Source organism: Periplaneta americana, chromosome 17 (genome assembly GCF_040183065.1).
Source record: "Periplaneta americana isolate PAMFEO1 chromosome 17, P.americana_PAMFEO1_priV1, whole genome shotgun sequence".
NCBI lineage: Eukaryota > Metazoa > Arthropoda > Insecta > Blattodea > Blattidae > Periplaneta > Periplaneta americana.
The window spans coordinates 100,852,677-100,874,722 of record NC_091133.1 but is presented as its reverse complement, the minus strand read 5'-3'; the positions used below and the strand labels follow the sequence as shown (position 1 = coordinate 100,874,722).

Sequence of the window (22,046 nt, the reverse complement as noted above, 5' to 3'; positions counted from 1 at the left end):
CAATCTAAACATTAATTACTTCATTCCTTTTAAGTCCTAATAAGAAAAATATCTGTTGCATTAGAATTTTTTTTTGTGATTTTATACTGTAGTTTTTTTTTTACATAGATTATAACATTTGTTCATACTTTCATTCACTCTAATACTTAGATCTGGCGTCGTCAACCGATCGCACAGTCGTGCTGGCTAAAGCTGCACAGAGCACAAGTCTACACGTGAATCAATTGCTGTGCAGGAGAGGGGAGGGGATGATAGTTGAAACCGGCTCAGTGGCGGTCTACCAGTACAGTTATTCAAGCGTTGTCCGGTATCCCTTATACCAGTAGTGTCAGAGTTGTAAGCTCCAATACCGGTTGTGGAGCTAGATCGGAGCTTGAACTTGCTTATGTCTGTGGAAACGCCGGAGCACGCAACCTGTCTAGTGGAGCGCTCCGCTCCGTTTAGTCCCTGTCTGACATCGCTGCCTTATACTCTTATGGCCTGTTGGTTATGCACCATTCCATGTGTTTCTATTTGAAATAGCCTATAAAATTTATCCTATCACTTAAAGAATTTGAAGCATGCTATCATTAATTTCTTCTGGCAAATTAGTAAACAAACCGAGCACATTAAATATGTTGAAACCAGCAAAATAATACACTGAGTTTAACGACCCATTTTGTTCCTAAAGCTAGAAACAGTTTCTTCAATTTTATATTTAACATAATGTGGCGTACGCAGAAATCTGCCAAGGAGAGTATTACTAAACTTACTTACAATTTCACTTCATTCACTTCATTTTAAGATTAAGCTTGATAAGAGTGAAATTTTTTTCACCGCCATTTATAGATCCCCTAAAAGCAATAAAAATGATTTAATAGACAATTTAGAGCAGTATTTATCCAATTTAGAAGGTTGTCGCAACCATATTATTGTTGGAGACATAAACATAGACATATTAGAAAATAGTATAGATTTAATTGGCAGTAAATATATGAATGTTCTCCATGAATATGGTTTTGTAAATTATTTAAATGCCATCACTAGGCCTTCAATAATTTCTGGCACATGCATCGGCCATATATTTCTAAAAACTCAAAATAATTATAGCTTCATACCTGGCGTTCTATCTAGTGCTATTACCGAACATTATATTGTTTTTAGTTTATTAAAAATGTCTAACAATGAATACAATTCCAGGCCGTCTGTTACTCTCTCATCACAAAATATGCAACAAATTAATTATCCTGATTTGATTACAGATTTTCTAAAAGAAACCTGGGAATCGGTCTATAATTGTAATGATGCCAATGCCTGTTTTCAAATTTTCTACAATTTAATCATAAAGTATATAGATAAACATACTATTATAAACAGTAATCAGAAAATTTCTAATAAATCCAAAAAAATAAAACTCTGGATCACAGCCGGCATTATTAATTCTATTCGTACAAGAGACAAACTTGCTTTAAAAGTTAAAAAGAATCCAAATAACGTACAACTAAAAAATTACTACAGAGCATATAGAAATATGTTAACTCTTATCATTCGAAAAACGAAAATTAAATATTATGAATCCAAATTTGATAGATACAAAAATGAACCTAAAAAATTCTGGCAAGTTATAAATGAAGCTACAGATGTAAATGTACAAAATAAACAGCCAATCAAGGAGTTAAAAAACGATAAGGGTGAAATATTAAATTGCAGAAAAGAGATTGCAAACGAATTTAATAATTATTTTTCAGAGATAGGACACAAAGTTACTTCTAACATTAGTATGTCAAATTTTAACTCTTCTCTACAAAATGAGACACAAGATGAACATTTAGCTTCCTCCATGTTTCTTTTCCCTGTAACTGAAGATGAAATTATTATTTTGGTTAAGAAATTAAAAAATAATGTTGCTCCTGGTACAGATGGAATTAAGAATAATTCTTTCAAAATTATTATCAAATATATATTAAAACCCATGGTTCATATTTTTAACTTATGTTTTGTGCAAGGTATATTCCCAGATGTTTTGAAATGCGCCATAGTAATTCCAATATACAAATCTGGAGATAAAAATGATTTAAATAACTATAGACCTATATCTTTACTTCCAACATTTTCCAAATTGGTTGAAAAATGTTTAAAGAATAGATTAATAAATTATTTAGAAAAACATAAAATCCTCTCTAAAAATCAGTTTGGTTTCCGCAATAATATTTCTACTGATGATGCTCTTATTAATGTTACTGGAAAAATTATCAATGAACTAGATATCGGAAACAAATGTTTGGGTATTTTCTTGGATCTACGGAAAGCTTTTGACACTATCAATCATAATTTACTTTTGGACAAACTACATACTATTGGAGTTAGAGGTATAGTTTTAAAATTATTCCAATCATATTTTAGTAACAGAAGGCAAATGACCAAAATTGAAGATCAATTTAGTGAATACAAATATATTGATATAGGTGTACCGCAAGGAACAATTTTGGGACCTATTTTATTTCTAATATATGTTAATGATCTGCTAAATATAAATTTAGAAAAATTTAATGGATCTATATATTCATATGCGGATGATACAGTAGTTATTTTCAGTGGTTTTTCTTGGCAGGAAGCATATAGAAATGCTAATATAGGTGCTAACATTGTTAAAAAATGGCTTAATTCCAAGTTCCCAAAAGTTGTAAATGTCCACCTTTGAAAGAAGCCACGTATGTCAAATATCTGGGTATCATTATTGATCAGAATTTAAAATGGCCTCATCACATTACTTATCTTTGTAAGAGGCTTCGTAAAACAATTTATAAATTCGTTAATATTCGATATACTTACCCATTAGAGTTCTACGAAATGTTTATTTGGCCATTATTCAGTCTATCGTTCAGTATGGTATAATTGTTTGGGGTGGAAGTACAAAAATTAATCTTAGTCCGTTAAATTTACTACAAAAACCAATAATTAAAATTTGTTTGAAGAAACGTTTCGATTATCCAACTAAATTAATTTATTCTGAATGTGTATGAATTAATCAACCTATATTATATTTGTATTCTATAATTTTGAAATTATATTAGTCCTACTTTTCATGTGCGATATTATTCTTCTATAGTGTTAATATTATATTATATAATTCCATTGCCGCTGTAATTATATTTTAGTTCCTATTTTATTTTACTTACTTATTTATTATTATTATTATTATTATTATTATTATTATTATTATTATTATTTATTTTAATATTATATCTGAACTGCGACCGAGCACGAGCGCTGCTCATTCGGTCTCAATTTTGTTAATACTACTGTGTCTTCTTTTTATATTGCGTGTATTATTTTATTTCTATTTCTCTTGTTTGTTCTGTAATTATATTCTTTATTCTGTATATTTAAATTTAAATAAATAAATAAATTTACATTCAAATCGTGGAGTAGATATCACGACCACCTGCATGAGCCGCCAGAGCGTACCGCGGCAGTGAACTGCTTTTGCAGCAAAACTACAAACAACTTGTAACTGTATTAACGGAAAAACTATTGACAGAATACATTAATTTTATTGTTATTATTGTAATAATTTTTATTTTCGTTGCAAAATTTTGCAAGTCCACGAAATCAGCTAGCTTGGGCATGAAATTATTGTTTAAATCCTGCCATAAACCTATTTGTTAAGTAGGAGAGGGAACTGAGTGAAGCTCAAGTCTGTTGAAATGTTTTAGTATTAGCATGTATGTTCACATCGCACTCACGCTACCGTTATGGCTGAATATTATACTGTTGTAATTAATAGCTGGTAGCGTCGCGAGTGACTGCTGATGATAATGTCAGCTGGGTGCAGACAACTGCTCCTCTGTCTTGTCCCTAATGATGTAATGAGTCGTGTAACTAGCAATTCATTATACGTCACTCGAGACCACCGCGACTGTTCCCGTATCTGACAACACTGGAATAGAGCTGTGTGAATGCTTCTTCCTGTTGTCTTTGAGTTTTTATTTACTATTATCTTTTTTAGTGAAACTGAGTGTGATGTAGACTACACAAAAGTTACGGAACTTTTTTACTTCTTGCTATAAGTATTCCTGCATGCAAGTTTCATTATTAAGTCAGATGATTAGATTTTGAGTTATTGAAATTTATTTTTTTTTTTTCAAAAAAATATATCTACCTCTTTCAAAAACAAGTTTTATGCATGTCTTTATTTACGACATCTATAATATGGTATACAGCAGAGTCCGTATAGGTCAGTTTCTATCCGATGTTTTTCCTATTCACTGCGGGCTAAAGCAGGGAGATGCACTATCACCTTTACTTTTTAACTTCGCTCTAGAATATGCCATTAGGAAAGTTCAGGATAACAGGCAGGGTTTGGAATTGAACGGGTTACATCAGCTTCTTGTCTATGCAGATGACGTGAATATGGTAGGAGAAAATACACAAACGATTAGGGAAAACACGAAAATTTTACTTGAAGCAAGTAAAGCTATCGGTTTGGAAGTAAATCCCGAAAAGACAAAGTATATGATTATGTCTCGTGACCAGAATATTGTACGAAATGGAAATATAAAAATTGGAGATTTATCCTTCGAAGAGGTGGAAAAATTCAAATATCTTGGAGCAACAGTAACAAATATAAATGACACTCGGGAGGAAATTAAACGCAGAATAAATATGGGAAATGCGTGTTATTATTCGGTTGAGAAGCTCTTATCATATAGTCTGCTGTCCAAAAATCTGAAAGTTAGAATTTATAAAACAGTTATATTACCGGTTGTTCTGTATGGTTGTGAAACTTGGACTCTCACTCTGAGAGAGGAACATAAGTTAAGGGTGTTTGAGAATAAGGTGCTTAGGAAAATATTTGGGGTTAAGCGGGATGAAGTTACAGGAGAATGGAGAAAGTTACACAACACAGAACTGCACGCATTGTATTCTTCACCTAACATAATTAGGAACTTAAAATCCAGACATTTGAGATGGGCAGGGCATGTAGCATATAGACTGTTAGTTGGGAGACCGGAGGGAAAAAGACCTTTAGGGAGGCCGAGACGTAGGTGGGAGGATAATATTAAAATGGATTTGAGGGAGGTGAGGTATGATGATAGAGACTGGATTAATCTTGCACAGGATAGGGACCGATGGCGGGCTCATGTGAGGGCGGCAATGAACCTTCGGGTTCCTTAAAAGCCATTTGTAAGTATAATATGGTTGCAAAAGAACTAAGTAGACTTATCCAGAATATTAAAATTATATCCAATAATGGAAATAAAATTATATATAACTTCGATATTTAAATTTTTAGTGTCCACTAAATATATTTTATTTTTCAATTTGGAAAGTACATAGGTTATTAAAAATGCTACTATATTTCATTAACCGTATATAGAACATGCAGTAAAAATGTCATATTCCTTGCACCAAACTGGTAAGAGCCTTTACTCTGAACATGAAACGTACTGAAAGAAAAGTGCGAGAAATAGCTTGTAAAGTTGGAATGTAATTCAAATTCAAGGTGGAGTCACATAAATATGGCGCAATTTTTATGCTTCCAAGCGCCGCAGAACACAAAATTTTTTTGCTCGACATATAAATATGAGATCGCTGATTCATTTCACCCCTCCCCCCAAAAAAATGCAAGAAGAAGATATGGAAGTGCGATTTGGATTGAAAATGACCACTATTACGCTCGTCTTCCCCCCTCCTTTAAATCCCTTCAGTGTTTGATGTTTTTGTGTTTTTAAATGGAGACATTGCATTGTATGTCTCAAATACCACAGATATATCAAACTGGAAATAACAACAAAATGTGAAATAAATATAGCTTCAAAGTTCGTTGATATAAAATTACCTAAAAATGTTTAATAGTATTATTAACAAAATAACTTCAGAATTAATGTAAATTAAATAGTCCCATATTAGGTCTAATACCTATACATCCCACCGATAGCATCACCATCATCGTAATCATCATGAACACGTCAGGTTTAAGAGTATTGATATCCTGTCGTGGGAAAGTCAGCAATGCAAGTGTTCCTGAACTCTTCATCTTGACTTCGGATACCCCAAGCCCTGTTTTCCTTTAGATGTAAATTGAAGTGTATCAATTTTTACAATGTTGCTGAAGTATATCAATTATAATGATGTCGGAGAGTATCAACCGTGACGATGTTGAAGTGTATCAATTATGACAATGTTGAAGTGTATCCATTGTGACGATGATGAAGTGTAGGGCCCATCAATTGTGACGATGTTGAAGTGTATTAATTGTGACGATGTTCAATTGTATCAATTGTGACGATGTTGAAGTGTAGGGACTATCAATTGTGACAATGTTGAAGTGTATTAATTGTGACAATGTTGAATTATATTAACTGTAATGATGCTGAAGTGTATCAATTGTGACGATGCTGAAGTGTATCAATTGTGACGATGCTGAAGTATATCAATTGTGACGATGCTGAAGTATATCAATTGTGACAATGTTGAAGTATATCAATTGTGACAATGTTGAAGTACATCAATTGTGACGATGCTGAAGTATACCAATTGTGACGATGCTGAAGTATACCAATTGTGACGATGCTGAAGTATATTAATTGTGACGATGCTGAAGTATATCAATTGTGACGATGCTGAATTATATCAATTGTGACGATGCTGAATTATATCAATTGTGACGATGCTGAAGTGTATCAATTGTGACGATGCTGAAGTATATCGATTGTGACGATGTCGGAGAGTATCAATTGTGACGATGCTGAAGTGTATCAATTGTGACGATGCTAAAGTGTATCAATTGTGACGATGTTGAAGTTTATCAATTGTGACGATGCTGAAGTGTATCAATTGTGACGATGCTGAAGTTTATCAATTGTGACGATGCTGAAATTTATCATTTGTGACGATGCTGAAGTATATCAATTGTGACGATGCTGAAGTGTATCAATTGTGACGATGCTGAAGTGTATCAATTGTGACGATGGTGAAGTGTATCGATTGTGACGATGCTGAAGTGTATCGATTGTGACGATGCTGAAGTGTATCGATTGTGACGATGCTGAAGTGTATCGATTGTGACGATGCTGAAGTGTATCGATTGTGACGATGCTGAAGTGTATCGATTGTGACGATGTCGGAGAGTATCAATTGTGACGATGTTGAAGTTTATCAATTGTGACGATGCTGAAGTGTATCAATTGTGACGATGCTGAAGTGTATCAATTGTGACGATGCTGAAGTTTATCAATTGTGACGATGCTGAAATTTATCATTTGTGACGATGCTGAAGTGTATCAATTGTGACGATGCTGAAGTGTATCAATTGTGACGATGCTGAAGTGTATCAATTGTGACGATGCTGAAGTGTATCCATTGTGACGATGATGAAGTGTAGGGCCCATCAATTGTGACGATGTTGAAGTGTATTAATTGTGACGATGTTCAATTGTATCAATTGTGACGATGTTGAAGTGTAGGGACTATCAATTGTGACAATGTTGAAGTGTATTAATTGTGACAATGTTGAATTATATTAACTGTAATGATGCTGAAGTGTATCAATTGTGACGATGCTGAAGTGTATCAATTGTGACGATGCTGAAGTATATCAATTGTGACGATGCTGAAGTATATCAATTGTGACGATGCTGAAGTATATCAATTGTGACAATGTTGAAGTATATCAATTGTGACAATGTTGAAGTACATCAATTGTGACGATGCTGAAGTATACCAATTGTGACGATGCTGAAGTATACCAATTGTGACGATGCTGAAGTATATTAATTGTGACGATGCTGAAGTATATCAATTGTGACGATGCTGAATTATATCAATTGTGACGATGCTGAAGTGTATCAATTGTGACGATGCTGAAGTATATCGATTGTGACGATGTCGGAGAGTATCAATTGTGACGATGCTGAAGTGTATCAATTGTGACGATGCTAAAGTGTATCAATTGTGACGATGTTGAAGTTTATCAATTGTGACGATGCTGAAGTGTATCAATTGTGACGATGCTGAAGTTTATCAATTGTGACGATGCTGAAATTTATCATTTGTGACGATGCTGAAGTATATCAATTGTGACGATGCTGAAGTGTATCAATTGTGACGATGCTGAAGTGTATCAATTGTGACGATGGTGAAGTGTATCGATTGTGACGATGCTGAAGTGTATCGATTGTGACGATGCTGAAGTGTATCGATTGTGACGATGCTGAAGTGTATCGATTGTGACGATGCTGAAGTGTATCGATTGTGACGATGCTGAAGTGTATCGATTGTGACGATGTCGGAGAGTATCAATTGTGACGATGCTGAAGTGTATCAATTGTGACGATGTTGAAGTTTATCAATTGTGACGATGCTGAAGTGTATCAATTGTGACGATGCTGAAGTGTATCAATTGTGACGATGCTGAAGTTTATCAATTGTGACGATGCTGAAATTTATCATTTGTGACGATGCTGAAGTGTATCAATTGTGACGATGCTGAAGTGTATCAATTGTGACGATGCTGAAGTGTATCAATTGTGACGATGCTGAAGTGTATCAATTGTGACGATGCTGAAGTGTATCAATTGTGACGATGCTGAAGTGTATCAATTGTGACGATGCTGAAGTGTATCAATTGTGACGATACTGAAGTGTATCAATTGTGACAATGCTGAAGTGTATCAATTGTGACAATGCTGAAGTGTATCAATTGTGACAATGCTGAAGTGTATCAATTGTGACAATGCTGAAGTGTATCAATTGTGACGATGTTGAAGTGTATCAATTGTGACGATGTTGAAGTGTATCAATTGTGACGATGTTGAAGTTTATCAATTGTGACGATGCTGAAGTGTATCAATTGTGACGATGCTGAAGTATATCGATTGTGACGATGTCGGAGAGTATCAATTGTGACGATGCTGAAGTGTATCAATTGTGACGATGTTGAAGTTTATCAATTGTGACGATGTTGAAGTTTATCAATTGTGACGATGTTGAAGTTTATCAATTGTGACGATGCTGAAGTGTATCAATTGTGACGATGCTGAAGTATATCGATTGTGACGATGTCGGAGAGTATCAATTGTGACGATGCTGAAGTGTATCAATTGTGACGATGTCGGAGAGTATCAATTGTGACGATGTCGAAGTGTATCAATTGTGACGATGTCGAAGTGTATCAATTGTGACGATGTCGAAGTGTATGAATTTTATTGTGACGATGTTGACGTATGTCGATTAAAACTGCTATGATGATGGCGACGATGTTGCTGTATTGTATATTCCGAATGTTTCTAATATCTAAGCTTAACCAGTTTGGAATATTCTAGCCACGTTTCATTGTGATTTCTATTCATATGACAGTTGGAGCTGCAGTTTACTTAATCCGCCTGTACTAGTGGGCGTTGTGTCGTGGAGTGTGAGGTTGATGGTATACGGTTTTTCGTCCTTGCCAGACCATCAGTCTATGTCCCTTCTTAGAGAAGTCTTGAGCGCCGAAACCCGTCTGGAAGTGTCCCACCCTACCAGTCATTTGTAGCCTTGTATACTTGTGTGCGGGACATTGATCCTGTCAAGGGGAGTGTTCCAGTCGAGAAGCGGAACATATTTATAAGGGAAAAGACATAATTTCTACAGCACAAGACAGTGAGTTCACCCTTAAAGCGAAGAAAGGAGAAGTTATTATATCTTAAGGGAAATTAGAATTTATTTATTTGTCCTGTAACATCTAACTGCAATATGTGACTGAGAAAAAGGAGTGAAATATGCATTCCTAGCTATTTCTTGTTCTTTTTTTTACTCAAGGAAGTTCAGGCTATATTTTAACTCATTCACTTGACGCGCTGTGGTGCATGGGCTTCAGACAGGCAGGTCCTCAATTTGGATTGTAACACTGGTTAATCTGGTCTCAAAAATAAAATTATAACTATTCCTAATGCACTTAAGACTTACAAATTGTACTGTAAACAATTTCATCAGGATACTTTCTAGTTATAATTTTTTTTTACAAACAATTCAGCTTCCCATTTACTTCCCTGCCCGCGTTAAATAGGCCTTCCCACATTCTTACATTGCACTTTCCATTCGATCTCTTTTACTTAGCATGACTGTTATAGCCTACATACTCTGTTACACTTCCGAACGCACGCACACACACTCTTAAATTCACATAAACGGGTATTTATATAAAAACAAAAACAAAAGAATATTATGGATTTTTTTAATAATTTGTCCTTCAGAATAATCTCTGTAATGTTGACAATTAATATTTGAGGAGAAAAATTCGCTCCGGCACCGGGGATCGAACCCGGGTCTTTCGTTCTACGTACCAAGCGCTCTGACCACTGAGCTACGCCGAATTCAATCCACAGCACCGGATCGAATCCTCCTCCTCCTTCAATGTTTCCCTTTGTGGCCTGACTCCAAGTTAGGCATATATGTTGACGTATATGTCTAATGTCAACTGCCATTATACTAGGAGCGCACTCAGTTGAGTGACTTATTTGGCCGGGATTCCGCATTTAAGATGCACTGCTAGCTATGAGAATATCACGGATTTTTTAAAATAATTTGTCCTACAGAATAATCTCTGTAATGTTGACATGTATGTCTAACTTGGAGTCAGGCCACAAAGGGAAACACTGAAGGAGGATTTATTTTATTGGGTTATTTTACGACGCTGTATCAACATCTAGGTTATTTAGCGTCTGAATGAAACGAAGGTGATAATGGCGGTGACATGAGTCCGGGGTGCAGCACCGAAAGTTACCCAGCATTTGCTCGTATTGGGTTGAGGGAAAACCCCGGAAAAAACCTCAACCAGGTAACTTGCCCCGACCGGGATTCGAACCCGGGCCACCTGGTTTCGCAGCCAGACGTGCTGACCTTTACTCCACAGGTGTGGACCTGAAGGAGGAAGATTCGATCCGGTGCTGTGGATTGAATTCGGCGTAGCTCAGTGGTCAGAGCGCTTGGTACGTAGAACCAAGGACCCGGGTTCGATCCCCGGCGCCGGAGTGAATTTTTCTCCTCAAATATTAAAAACAAAAGAGGCAGACAGAGGAAAAAATAATATGAGTAAGTATCTAGCCTCTACACTCGGCGGAATTGAAACTTTGTTTTAAATATTTCTGCTATAAGTGGCAATAATTGGTTAAATATAGACTTTTTTACTCAATAGTCTTCAGAACTTAAAAATTAAACAGTTGATGTACGATAGCTAAAATGAAAAGATATAAAAAATGAAGCACACAAAACCAAATAATTGTTTGTAGACTAAATAATTGTTTAAAAAAATTGAGCATGATTAAAAGTTTTACATGGTGAACTACGATTAATTCTAAATCACTGACACAGTCGGATCAGGCATTTCACTCGTTGATTGTTCATTGATTCTTGGCAGTGCAGGAACATTCACCAAAAAAATTTATTGATAGTTTGTAACTGAACTGCACGATATAAATGTTGGAAAATGCCTTTTTACTTGTCCTGATTTCTTTTTCGCTTTTGAATCAATTTTCGGCGCTTAATTTGCACGCCTTTTTCATGCCACGCTCTCGTCTTTAAGTCTCTAATTTCGGCATATTCCCTAGCAGAAACCATCTCAAGAATATATTTCATTCGCGGGGTTCGACCGTATAACGTCCCACACTAAGGTACACAGAAGACGCAGTTAATTCCCACCATTAGGAAGTTTGGCAACCGTACTGGAGTGGCTAAGGGAAAGAATTCTGCTGTTGAGACCAAGTGCGTATGTTATCGTACGTGAGTCGGCGACGCGCTGTTGCCTAACTTCGCAGACTTTTAACCTAATTTTCTAATTAACCACGCACTCAATTACAAAACAATAATAAGTTATTCATTTATTTTAATGTATTCTGTTACCCCCTTCAATCTATATGTTATTGTCTAAAGACCAAATAGTGATTGCAAAACCAGAAAATTAATTACAAACAATAGCGTACTAACTACAAACAATACTGAAACAAAATAACCTTAAAATGTACAACATTAAAACAAAAATAATAGTTTCCAAGGATCAGATCATAAAAAGTACAACATAGTAAGTTACAAGTTGCTGCGTTATCGCTTAAATGAAGCTGTTCATGGTTTTTTCTATTTCACTGATTTGCACGAATTAACAGATAAATTAGTGGGTGTGGGGCTTCCGAAAATATAAGAAAAGTAGGAAGGCCAAAGAACTAAATATGAACAACTTTTGGAGACCCGTGAAAGAATAATGTTGATGGTTAAGTACTGGTAGGAGTAGAAGCAGCATCGGCAATATTAGCAACGTTGTTATAAAAGTTGCCCAAAATGAGGGAATTGAGGAAGGACTGGCATAGATTCTCGAGGACATTCATCCACCCCGATGATGTGAGCAGTAGGGGGATTTAAAGAAGAGCAGTCTCGGAGGTGCCTAAACCTCAAACACTGCCGTTAGTTGTGCCCTTTAATTCCATTTAAGATCTCCATTTAATAACACATCATGTCCTGTCTGGCATCACGCCACCAACTCTGACACATAGCGCGTTGAGCGAGAAACCAGACGCATGCAATAATCAGAGATGCGTTTACAACTCCATTCACAAAATTAGAAGACAATTTCAGTATGAAGTAATATCGTTTTCTTTTATTCTTTAAGCACAGCCGTAGCACAATAGCTGACAGCGTGTTAGTAATGGGTCCGGTGTGGTTAAAAAGGGTCATGCATAGGATAGTAATAGTAGGCCTAATAATGATAATAATATAATATAATATAATATAATATAATAATAATTATATTTATTTTGTATTCGACAGATAATGGAGAAAAATGGGGGTATAAGGGTACAGTGCATCAGTTATTCATAGATTTCAAAAAGGCATATGACTCGGTTAAGAGAGAAGTTTTATATGATATTCTTATTGAATTTGGTATTCCCAACAAACTAGTTCGATTAATTACAATGTGTCTCAGTGAAACGTACAACAGAGTTCGTATAAGTCAGTTTCTGTCAGATGCGTTTCCAATTCACTGTGGGCTAAAGGAAGGAGATGCGCTATCACTTTTACTTTTTAACTTTGCTCTAGAGTATGCCATTAGGAAAGTCCAGGATAACAGAGAAGGCTTGGAATTGAATGGGTTACATCAGCTGCTTGTCTATGCGGATGACGTGAATATGTTAGGAGAAAATCCACAAACGATTAGGGAAAACACGGGAATTTTACTGGAGGCAAATAAAGAGATAGGTTTGGAAGTAAATCCCGAAAAGACAAAGTATAGGATTATGACTCGTGACGGGAATATTGTACGAAATGGAAATATAAAAATTGGAAATTTATCTTTTGAAGAGGTGGAGAAGTTAAAATATCTTGGAGCAACAGTAACAAATATAAATGATACTCGGGAGGAAATTAAACGCAGAATAAATATGGGAAATGCCTGTTATTATTCGGCTGAGAAGCTTTTATCATCCAGTCTGCTGTCAAAAATCTGAAAGTTAGAATTTATAAAACAGTTATATTACCGGTTGTTCCTTATGGTTGTGAAACTTGGACTCTCACTTTGAGAGAGGAACGTGTGTTAAGAGTGTTTGAGAATAAGGTGCTTAGGAAAATATTTGGGGCTAAGAGGGATGAAGTTACAGGAGAATGGAGAAAGTTACACAACACAGAACTATACGCATTTTATTCTTCACCTGACATAATTAGGAACATTAAATCCAAACGTTTGAGATGGGCAGGGCATGTAGCACGTATGGGCGAATCCAGAAATGCATATAGAGTGTTAGTTGGGAGACCGGATGGAAAAAAGATCTTTAGGGAGACCGAGACGTAGATGGGAGGATAATATTAAAATGTATTTGAGGGAGGTGGGATATGATAATGGATTAATTTTGCTCAGGATAGGGACCGATGGCGGGCTTGTGTGAGGGTGGCAATGAACCCCGGGGTCCTTAATAGACAGTAAATAAGTATTATTATTATTATTATTATTATTATTATTATTATTATTATTATTATTATTATTATTATTATTATTATAACAGAGACGGTTTGGAATTCAACGCGTTATATCAGGTCCTTGTTTATACGGAGATGACGTAAATATGTTAGGAGAAAATCCACGAACGATTAGGAAAAACACGGAATTTTACTTGAAGCAAGTAAGGAGATAGGTTCGGAAGTATATCCGAAAAAACAAAGTACAATATGATTGTCTCTCGTGACCAGAACATAGTACGAAATGGTCTGCATTTCATTGATTAACATAGTCTACTACTACAGAGCGTTCGCTAGGAAAGAGGTTCCGCTCAGGTAAGTGCCGTCAGCCTTTACTGTTATAGATCGAATGCGTCTGTCGAGGAAATAGTATGTACATTTATCCTGGATAGAGTAGGCTATAGTAAGATTTTGCGTTCCATAGTATGGACAGATAACACAGGATGAAGGGACGTCAGCGTTAGAGCATTAGTATACAGCAGACTTCCATTGAGTGCGGTTCTGTTTATTTTATCGTAATACAGTACACATTGGAACCGCAAATTTTCACTTTTGATAGTCAACGTGTATTACGAAGAAATTGTAAGAAAGTATGGTGCTATATTTCTACGGAAATACCCAAGATTTCAACAACCGTCAGATTGGATGAAATTCAACGGATTCTTACATTCTATATACCAGCATGAGTGAAATACAGAGTGATTTATATAGAACTAACACATTTCTTTCTTTCTTTCTTTCTTTCTTTCTTTCTTTCTTTCTTTCTTTCTTTCTTTCTTTCTTTCTTTCTTTCTTTCTTTCTTTCTTTCTTTCTTTCTTTCTTTCTTTCTTTCATTTCAATACGAATGATGCTAGTCACAATTTTTTTTACACATAAAATGTAGAGTATCTTTGGAAGATTACTAACCTCTATAGCAAATGTTGAAAATTCTGTATTTATTCGGCTGGAAATTCACTTAATGACCAGTTTTTAACGTCAAATTAAGCACGAGTTTTGATTCTCTGTCACGAGATGCGCAGCTGTTTATTCTTTATTCTGTATATTTGTTATCAAAATTATTATTATTCTTTTAGAGATCCAGTTGTTTCCAATTTGTTTACCAGTCCCAGTATTGTGTTTCTTTGGTGTGGATTACGATCACTAAAAATTCTCTCTGGTATGCCCTTTGAATAGCTGTAATTGAAATCGTAATCCAGTATTGCTTCACAAGGAAGAGTCGTTGATTTAATGTGTGTTGCATTTTCAGTGACTAAAACAAAATGTCGAAAACAGCTGCCAACAATAAAGAATAAACATCTGCGCATATCGTGACAGGGAATCAAAACTCCTGCTTAATTTGACGTTAAAAACTGGTTATTAAGTGAACTTGCAGCAGAATAAATAAAGAAATTTCAATATTTGCTATAGAGGTTAATAATCTCCCAAAGATACTTTACATTTGAGGTATAACAAATTATGATGGCTAGCATCATTATTTTTTTTTTCGTTGTTGGTAACTCTGTAGCATCTATTAGATGCTTTATGGTTGTGCTAACAGTTGGAGTTACTTGTCAACAATATGACGCTGAAACGTGTGTTCAGGTTACTGCCCAGCGACAGTCCTCATGTATTTTTATATATTATGTGATGGTTGGTTAATTAATATTAACCCTGCACACCTACAATCACACTCACATTCATACAAATTTCCAGACTCTAGACGCCCAGGGAATTCTTCTAAATCATTCGTTTTGAAATAAATAAAGAAATGTGTTAGTTTTATATAAATCACTCTGTAAAATAATTATTACATAGCTTCGTGAACTCTACGAGCTTCTGCAGGTTTTTAAGTGAATAAATGAAGACATGCCAGTTGCAAGTGGCCTATAAGAGTTGATTGTCCACACATTTTCCCTGAGGGAACAAAAGGCGTGTAACGGCCCAACTTCTGGAAGATAGGAGTTTAATATGAATACAACCACTAACCTCAATATGTAATCGAGTTTTAAAACTCCTTCCAGGCCTGCAAGTCCAAATCATCACGCTCATAATACACCTTGATCTTATCCTGTGTACTCACATCTTTACTTCCTCGATCGGCAGTTGACTGTACCTAAGTGTAGATGCAAGATAATTGAATATGGCGCAAATGTGCAGTTGAACAGCAAGTGTTTGGCAAGTACTGGAATCGCTTTCCTGCCCGCCGGAGGGAAGGGAGTGTAATGAACAACTGGTTGGTAAATTAGGAATGTCTGTGACGGAAACGGGGTGGCCAGCTGGTCAGGGGCCGGTTTGGGGTTTCATTCATGTGGAAAGTTGGACGTATGCAGACCAAGGCACTTGTGGAGAAGGTCATACTACTGCAGATGAATGGCAGTGTTGTAAAATAACTACAGCCTACACCAGAATACTACATGCTAAATTCATTATGTAATTCCTGCATGGACACTTTCATGTTTTGCTAATAAGCTGAATGCCACTACTCTTTGTATAGTCTTCAGTGCAGCCTACTGGGTACTATAAGTAATTAAGAAGAATTTTTAACGCTGGCGGGAAGTGTTTAAACGCAAAATAAATGTGGGAAATGCGTGCTATTATTCGGTAGAGAAATTTTTGTCATCTAGTCTGCTGTCAAAAAATCTGAAAGTTAGAATTTATAAAACAGTTATATTACCGGTTGTTCTGTATGGTTGTGAAACTTGGACTCTCACTTTGAGGGAGAAACACAGATTAAGGGTGCAAATCAAGATTTAAGGTATAACTCCCTGTAAAGTTGATTTGAATAATTTTGAGGGAAAAATTGTTCCGGAGCCGGGTATCGAACCCGGGACCTTTGGTTTAACATACCAACGCTCTACCACTGAGCTACCCGGGAACTCTAACCGACACCGATCCAATTTTTCCCTCTATATCCACAGACCTCAAAGTGGTTGCTTGACGGTTGTCAGCCCACTTTGAGGTCTGTGGATATAGAGGGAAAAATTGGATCGGTGTCGGTTAGAGTTCCCGGGTAGCTCAGTGGTAGAGCGTTGGTACGTTAAACCAAAGGTCCCGGGTTCGATACCCGGCTCCAGAACAATTTTTCCCTCGAAATTATTCAAATCAACCGATTAAGGGTGTTTGAGAATAAGGTTCTTAGGAAAATATTTGGGGCTAAAAGGGATGAAGTTACAGGAGAATGGAGAAAGTTACATAACACAGAACTGCATGCATTGTATTTTTCACCTGACATAATTAGGAACATCAAATCCAGGCGTTTGAGATGGGCAGGGCATGTAGCACGTATGGGCGAATCCAGAAACGCATGTTAGTTGGGAGGCCGGAGGGAAAAAAGACCTTTGGGGAGGCCGAAACGTAGATGAGAGGATAATATTAAAATGAATTTGAGGGAGGTGGGGTATGATGATAGAAACTGGATTAATCTTGCACAGGATAGGGACCAATGGCGGGCTTATGTGAGGGCGGCAATGAACCTTCGGGTTCCTAAAAAGCCATTTGTAAGTAAGTAAGTCGTAAGATAGGAAGTGTGTTTAAGGCCGCTGATGAAGAGAGCTTGATGAAAGAAATCAGTTTCTTGCTCGCTATTGTATTAGTTCACAAGCGGAGATGACTCTCTTTCTACAACTGAGGAAGTTCGATCCCCAGGAAGCAAATAATTTTTCGTCTTTAACTTGCAGAACGTCGAGATTTCTCCGTGGAATGTGAATCTACGGGCCCCGTGTTTCACATCTACACATGTAAAGAACCCTGTGCTTACTGCAGGGTTCCAGGCGACATTTGTCGCAACTTCTCGCTCTGAGCGTTGAATAAACTTTGTAACTGTACAAATGTCAATAAATAGAACGCTACTGATATGCTACTACCACTCCTAAACTTACTACTACTGCTACTGCTGCTGCTGCTGCTGCTGCTAGTACCCGGGTACTTCACTTTTCTGACTAGCAGAAGAAATCGACTGATGCCTTTAAAAAGTTTCATTGTCAAAATGGTCCGATAAGCAGGTACATTAAAACAAAATAATATTTGTATATGATTCCGTCTAATTACTTATCTTTAATAGAGAAATAAGTAAAAAAATAATGACCTGATTACACATATTCATAATGGAGCCCCGGCGGGGGAGAAGGACGAACGTTTTCGCCATAAATGGCATTACCAGGTCCCCTGTGTGAGAGAATTTCCTTGAAAACCAGATATACTAAGATGTTCTCTTAGCGTTTACTGCCTAACAGGTAAGTAAGTACAGGGACATCATTTTATTTTTACTTCAATTTTTATTGTACCTGAGTTTTAGAACGTACTTCACTCCCACCCCTTTCTCCTAATGAAGTTCCAACTGTCCTCCACACAGAACCAAGGCCGCATATAATAAACAGTACGACTTAGTGAATATAGTACGTTCCATATATATGTTCGCGTTTTCCAGTGACGAAAGAGCTTTCAATATTGAATCATATTTTCACACAGGTACTGTCGTCCGTTTGTCTACGTCGCATCCGGTTTCCCCCACCTGCTTCTGCTCGCTCCTCTGTAAAGGCTAGTGGCTGGGCTGTCTTAGTTCTTTTCTGAAAACAATTTCTGTTTGGAATTGGACGTCTACGTAATATTAAACAATTGTTTAAAATAACTTAAATAAAAGGGTCTCGTTAAGTAATTAACTGTCACGTGATTTTTTCCCCCCTTTCTACGATCCTGCGACATAAACACTTGGACGGACAGTAGATAGCATGTCTGAGTAATTTTATCTGTGCTGGTCGGGTAGAAGTGAAGATTGAATTTACAGTGCGTAAGGTACTCTTTTGTAGAGTAGGTACAGAATTATTTCAACATGAGTTACTAGTACGAAGGACGAAACTGGTAATTGGAATTAGATGCAACAGTCTATAATGCAATAATAAGCACGAAAGAAGTGAAGTCTGTATCGAAATGAACGGTCACCATTTTCAAAAATGTGTTTAAATATCCTTATTATGATTAGTTTTCAATTTAACTTCATTCTCTATATTGTACGCTAATGTGCTGTAGACAGTATAATATAGGCCTACACCACATGGATAACTCAGTTCGTGAGTAAAAACACTTATTATTAATAATGTACTGTATTTTGATTAAACAAAAACCAATGGAAATTATCAAACTCAAAATTGCGATATTTCCTAGTTTACTATACCTAGTAAAGTGATTTGTTTGAATTTAACGCCAGTATAATCGAACTCCAGTCGTGAAAGGGGGTAGCAAACGGTGTTTCCGGTTCTCAACCGTTAATCCAAAGGTATAGCCAGATCAATATTAAAAATAAAATGATGTCCCCGTATATGATGGAAAAGGATGTCCCTCTTGGTAGATCTAAAATCTGTCAACCTTGGATGGAACTGTAAATAGTTTCGAAGCGTTGGAAATGTTATGTTCCAAGACACGTGAAATACTGAAAAGCCTAATTTTTATATGTTTGTTTAATTTACACTTCAGTTATTAAGCAACATGAATCTTTTCCCCTCGTGTGAGATGGACTCGTCCTATGTTTTAATTTGTTTTTGTTGATATTTCCTTTCTTAGTATGATATGGACTTTTAAGGCAGCATACAAAATGTTCATTAATTTATACTGCGGTCTCCAAGAGTCTGTGTGTAGAGAATAGAGGTCTGCCTTTCGGGTGCTTAGGCTATACATGTACTTCTCTGTCACTTTTATGAAGTTTCATCACTTTAGATTTCCTTTATGTTCTCGGTTGAGTCAGAATTTTTGTAAAGAGTGTACAGAACTGAAGGTGCAAGGGGTGAGTTCTTTTTTTTTTTTAATGAAACCCTAGGGGAGTCTTTGACCTTTAATTTGGAAGTCATCCAGAGATCCTCTTGCCGCGTGGCTGCGACGGTTCTTCTTTTCATTCACTTGCCATCGAAGAATGGTCCCAAGTTTATTGCTTGTAACAAGGCCTCCAAAATCCCTGTCTTCTATTCTTTTATACTATAAATGCCCAGCCGGATTAATGTGTGCCCCTTGACTGGTCGAAACTAAACATTTACTGCTTTGAACTTTTGAGGCCATACCGACGACGTCTTCCAGACTTAGATTTTGTGACTAAAGCTCTTGTACAAAATAAATCATTCTAAGTTACATTTTGTTATATTATGATCTGTACTTTTTAATGACGTAATTTTGAAAGCACTAATTTTGTTTTATTTAGTGCCAGATTTATGTAAAGGCCAATTAGGCCTACTCTGTGTTATATTATGAAATAGTAGTAGCTTACTAATGAATTTATTATCGTAAAAATTGGTTACATTATAAAACTGAGAGAGAATAATAGTACATTATGCAACGAGCCTATAATGATAGTAATTAAGACGCGAGTATGTTTGTTTATGAAACGAGCGCAAGCTAGTTTCATAATTTTCATACGAGCGTCTCAATTACCATTATAGGCAAGTTTCATACGACTTTTTATGCTGACCATATTTCTAACTTGAAATTATTCAGAAGTATTCATTTTATTCGTATCTGACTGAAGATCGGAAGTGACCTTGTGCATAGCTCGTAAATTGTGAGATGTGCGCAAGCGCGAAAGTATTGATTTTTTCCGAGGAACAATAATGCCATTGACCTTGATGTAATCTAGAGAATAACATGAACTAATTTTGATATAACCTGGAAATTGATTTAGAATTGAAAAACGAAATGACAAATTGAATTTATTTGAATATTATTTACAATTAACGCTAACTATTATAGTAACAGAACATAACCTTCTGCGACTGTATTGGATTTCCAGTCTCCGTGACGTTTCCCTCGTTGTCTTTCGATTGCACATCCGAGAATAATCGAAAACCTGAACTTTAATGAATAGGTGTACTTTAATGACATGCGTTAAAGGACTGCTACCAGGTTTATAATTACTACATTTCGGCATGGTCGAGCATAAAATATTTTTCACTGAGAAGTGTAAGCATTGGTATAGAGGGAATTAAGTAGTGTAACATACTACAGTACTTATATTAAATTCAATGCTGCTGCAAAACAATTTGTCCTGGTTTCAACTGAAATACACACCTTTTTTATAAATCTGACTGAGGAAAATAGTAGAGAGTCAAACCTAAGGAACTTGCACTCCTTCCATCTCTCGGCGCTACAGCATGGCAAGCAGATCGCTGGCTTTCGCGGATAACGTTCTTGGCATTTCACCGCACTACAGCCTGGCAAGCGATTTTTCGCGTAACTAGTGAAATATAAAACTGTCCCAAAATAAGCACACAAGAATAGTTCGTGTGAATCCTGGATAAAATGGAGGAGAAAATGTAACAAAATTTCGTCCGAAGAATTTTTTATTGCACAATTTGGCAACAATTTATTTTCTAAGTAAATGTTATTCCTTTGATCCTAGTTGGAGCTATCCGTACGGTGCTTTAAAACTAAACGGCTATTGTGCAGTCCACATCCCTCGTTTCTTTTTTCATTTTCTTTTTTCGATTTTCTTATTTTATTTTATCTTTTTTTTTTTAATTTAGTTACCGTTATGTAATGTTTCGTTGCAGCAAACTTGCTCTACAATTATATCATAAATTTGTTAAGCATTTTGAATAGAACTCATTACCACAATTTTAATTAAATTTTAACTATAATAACATGCCGAAATTAAAAAGAAATGATCATTATTTGTATAATTTCCCTCCCCCTAAAATACTTAATACTAGTCTCAAAGTCACGTACCCATTACTCAGTACAAATTCATTAAAAAAGGATGGTGCAATAGTAAACCTGGTTTATTCATGACTGAACGAACTTAACACAACTGTATTAACATGAAAAACACATTAACTTCCAAATTTTACGTATCCACTATAAAACCTTGATTTTAGCCCCGATTGTGACACGATAGATGTCGAGACGGTATTCCAGTTCTGTCCAGACTCATGCCAGCATGTCCTCAGATATTGATTCCACTGCTTTGTATTGCATAATCTCAGGTCGTTTAGGTTCTGTGGCATGGGGATGACAGACACGAAGTCTTTGGTTTACCATCACAGAAGAAATCGCGGGTTAAGTCTGGCGATCGCGGGGGGCAGAATGACATTGGTGAGTCCTGTATGACCGATCCAACGTTCTGGGACAG

The 22,046-nt window shown here is 36.2% G+C and overlaps 1 protein-coding gene and 1 non-coding gene across 6 annotated transcripts in view; one reads left to right on the top strand and one right to left on the bottom strand.

The window, feature by feature from the left end:
* The window catches only part of Ppn (proteoglycan-like sulfated glycoprotein papilin), a 743,946-nt gene that overhangs the window by 295,802 nt on the left and 426,098 nt on the right, over positions 1 to 22,046 (top strand). The window lies entirely within an intron of this gene.
* Positions 16,743 to 16,814, bottom strand: TRNAN-GUU (transfer RNA asparagine (anticodon GUU)). The gene has a single exon. It is a non-coding gene; the product is annotated as a tRNA-Asn (tRNA).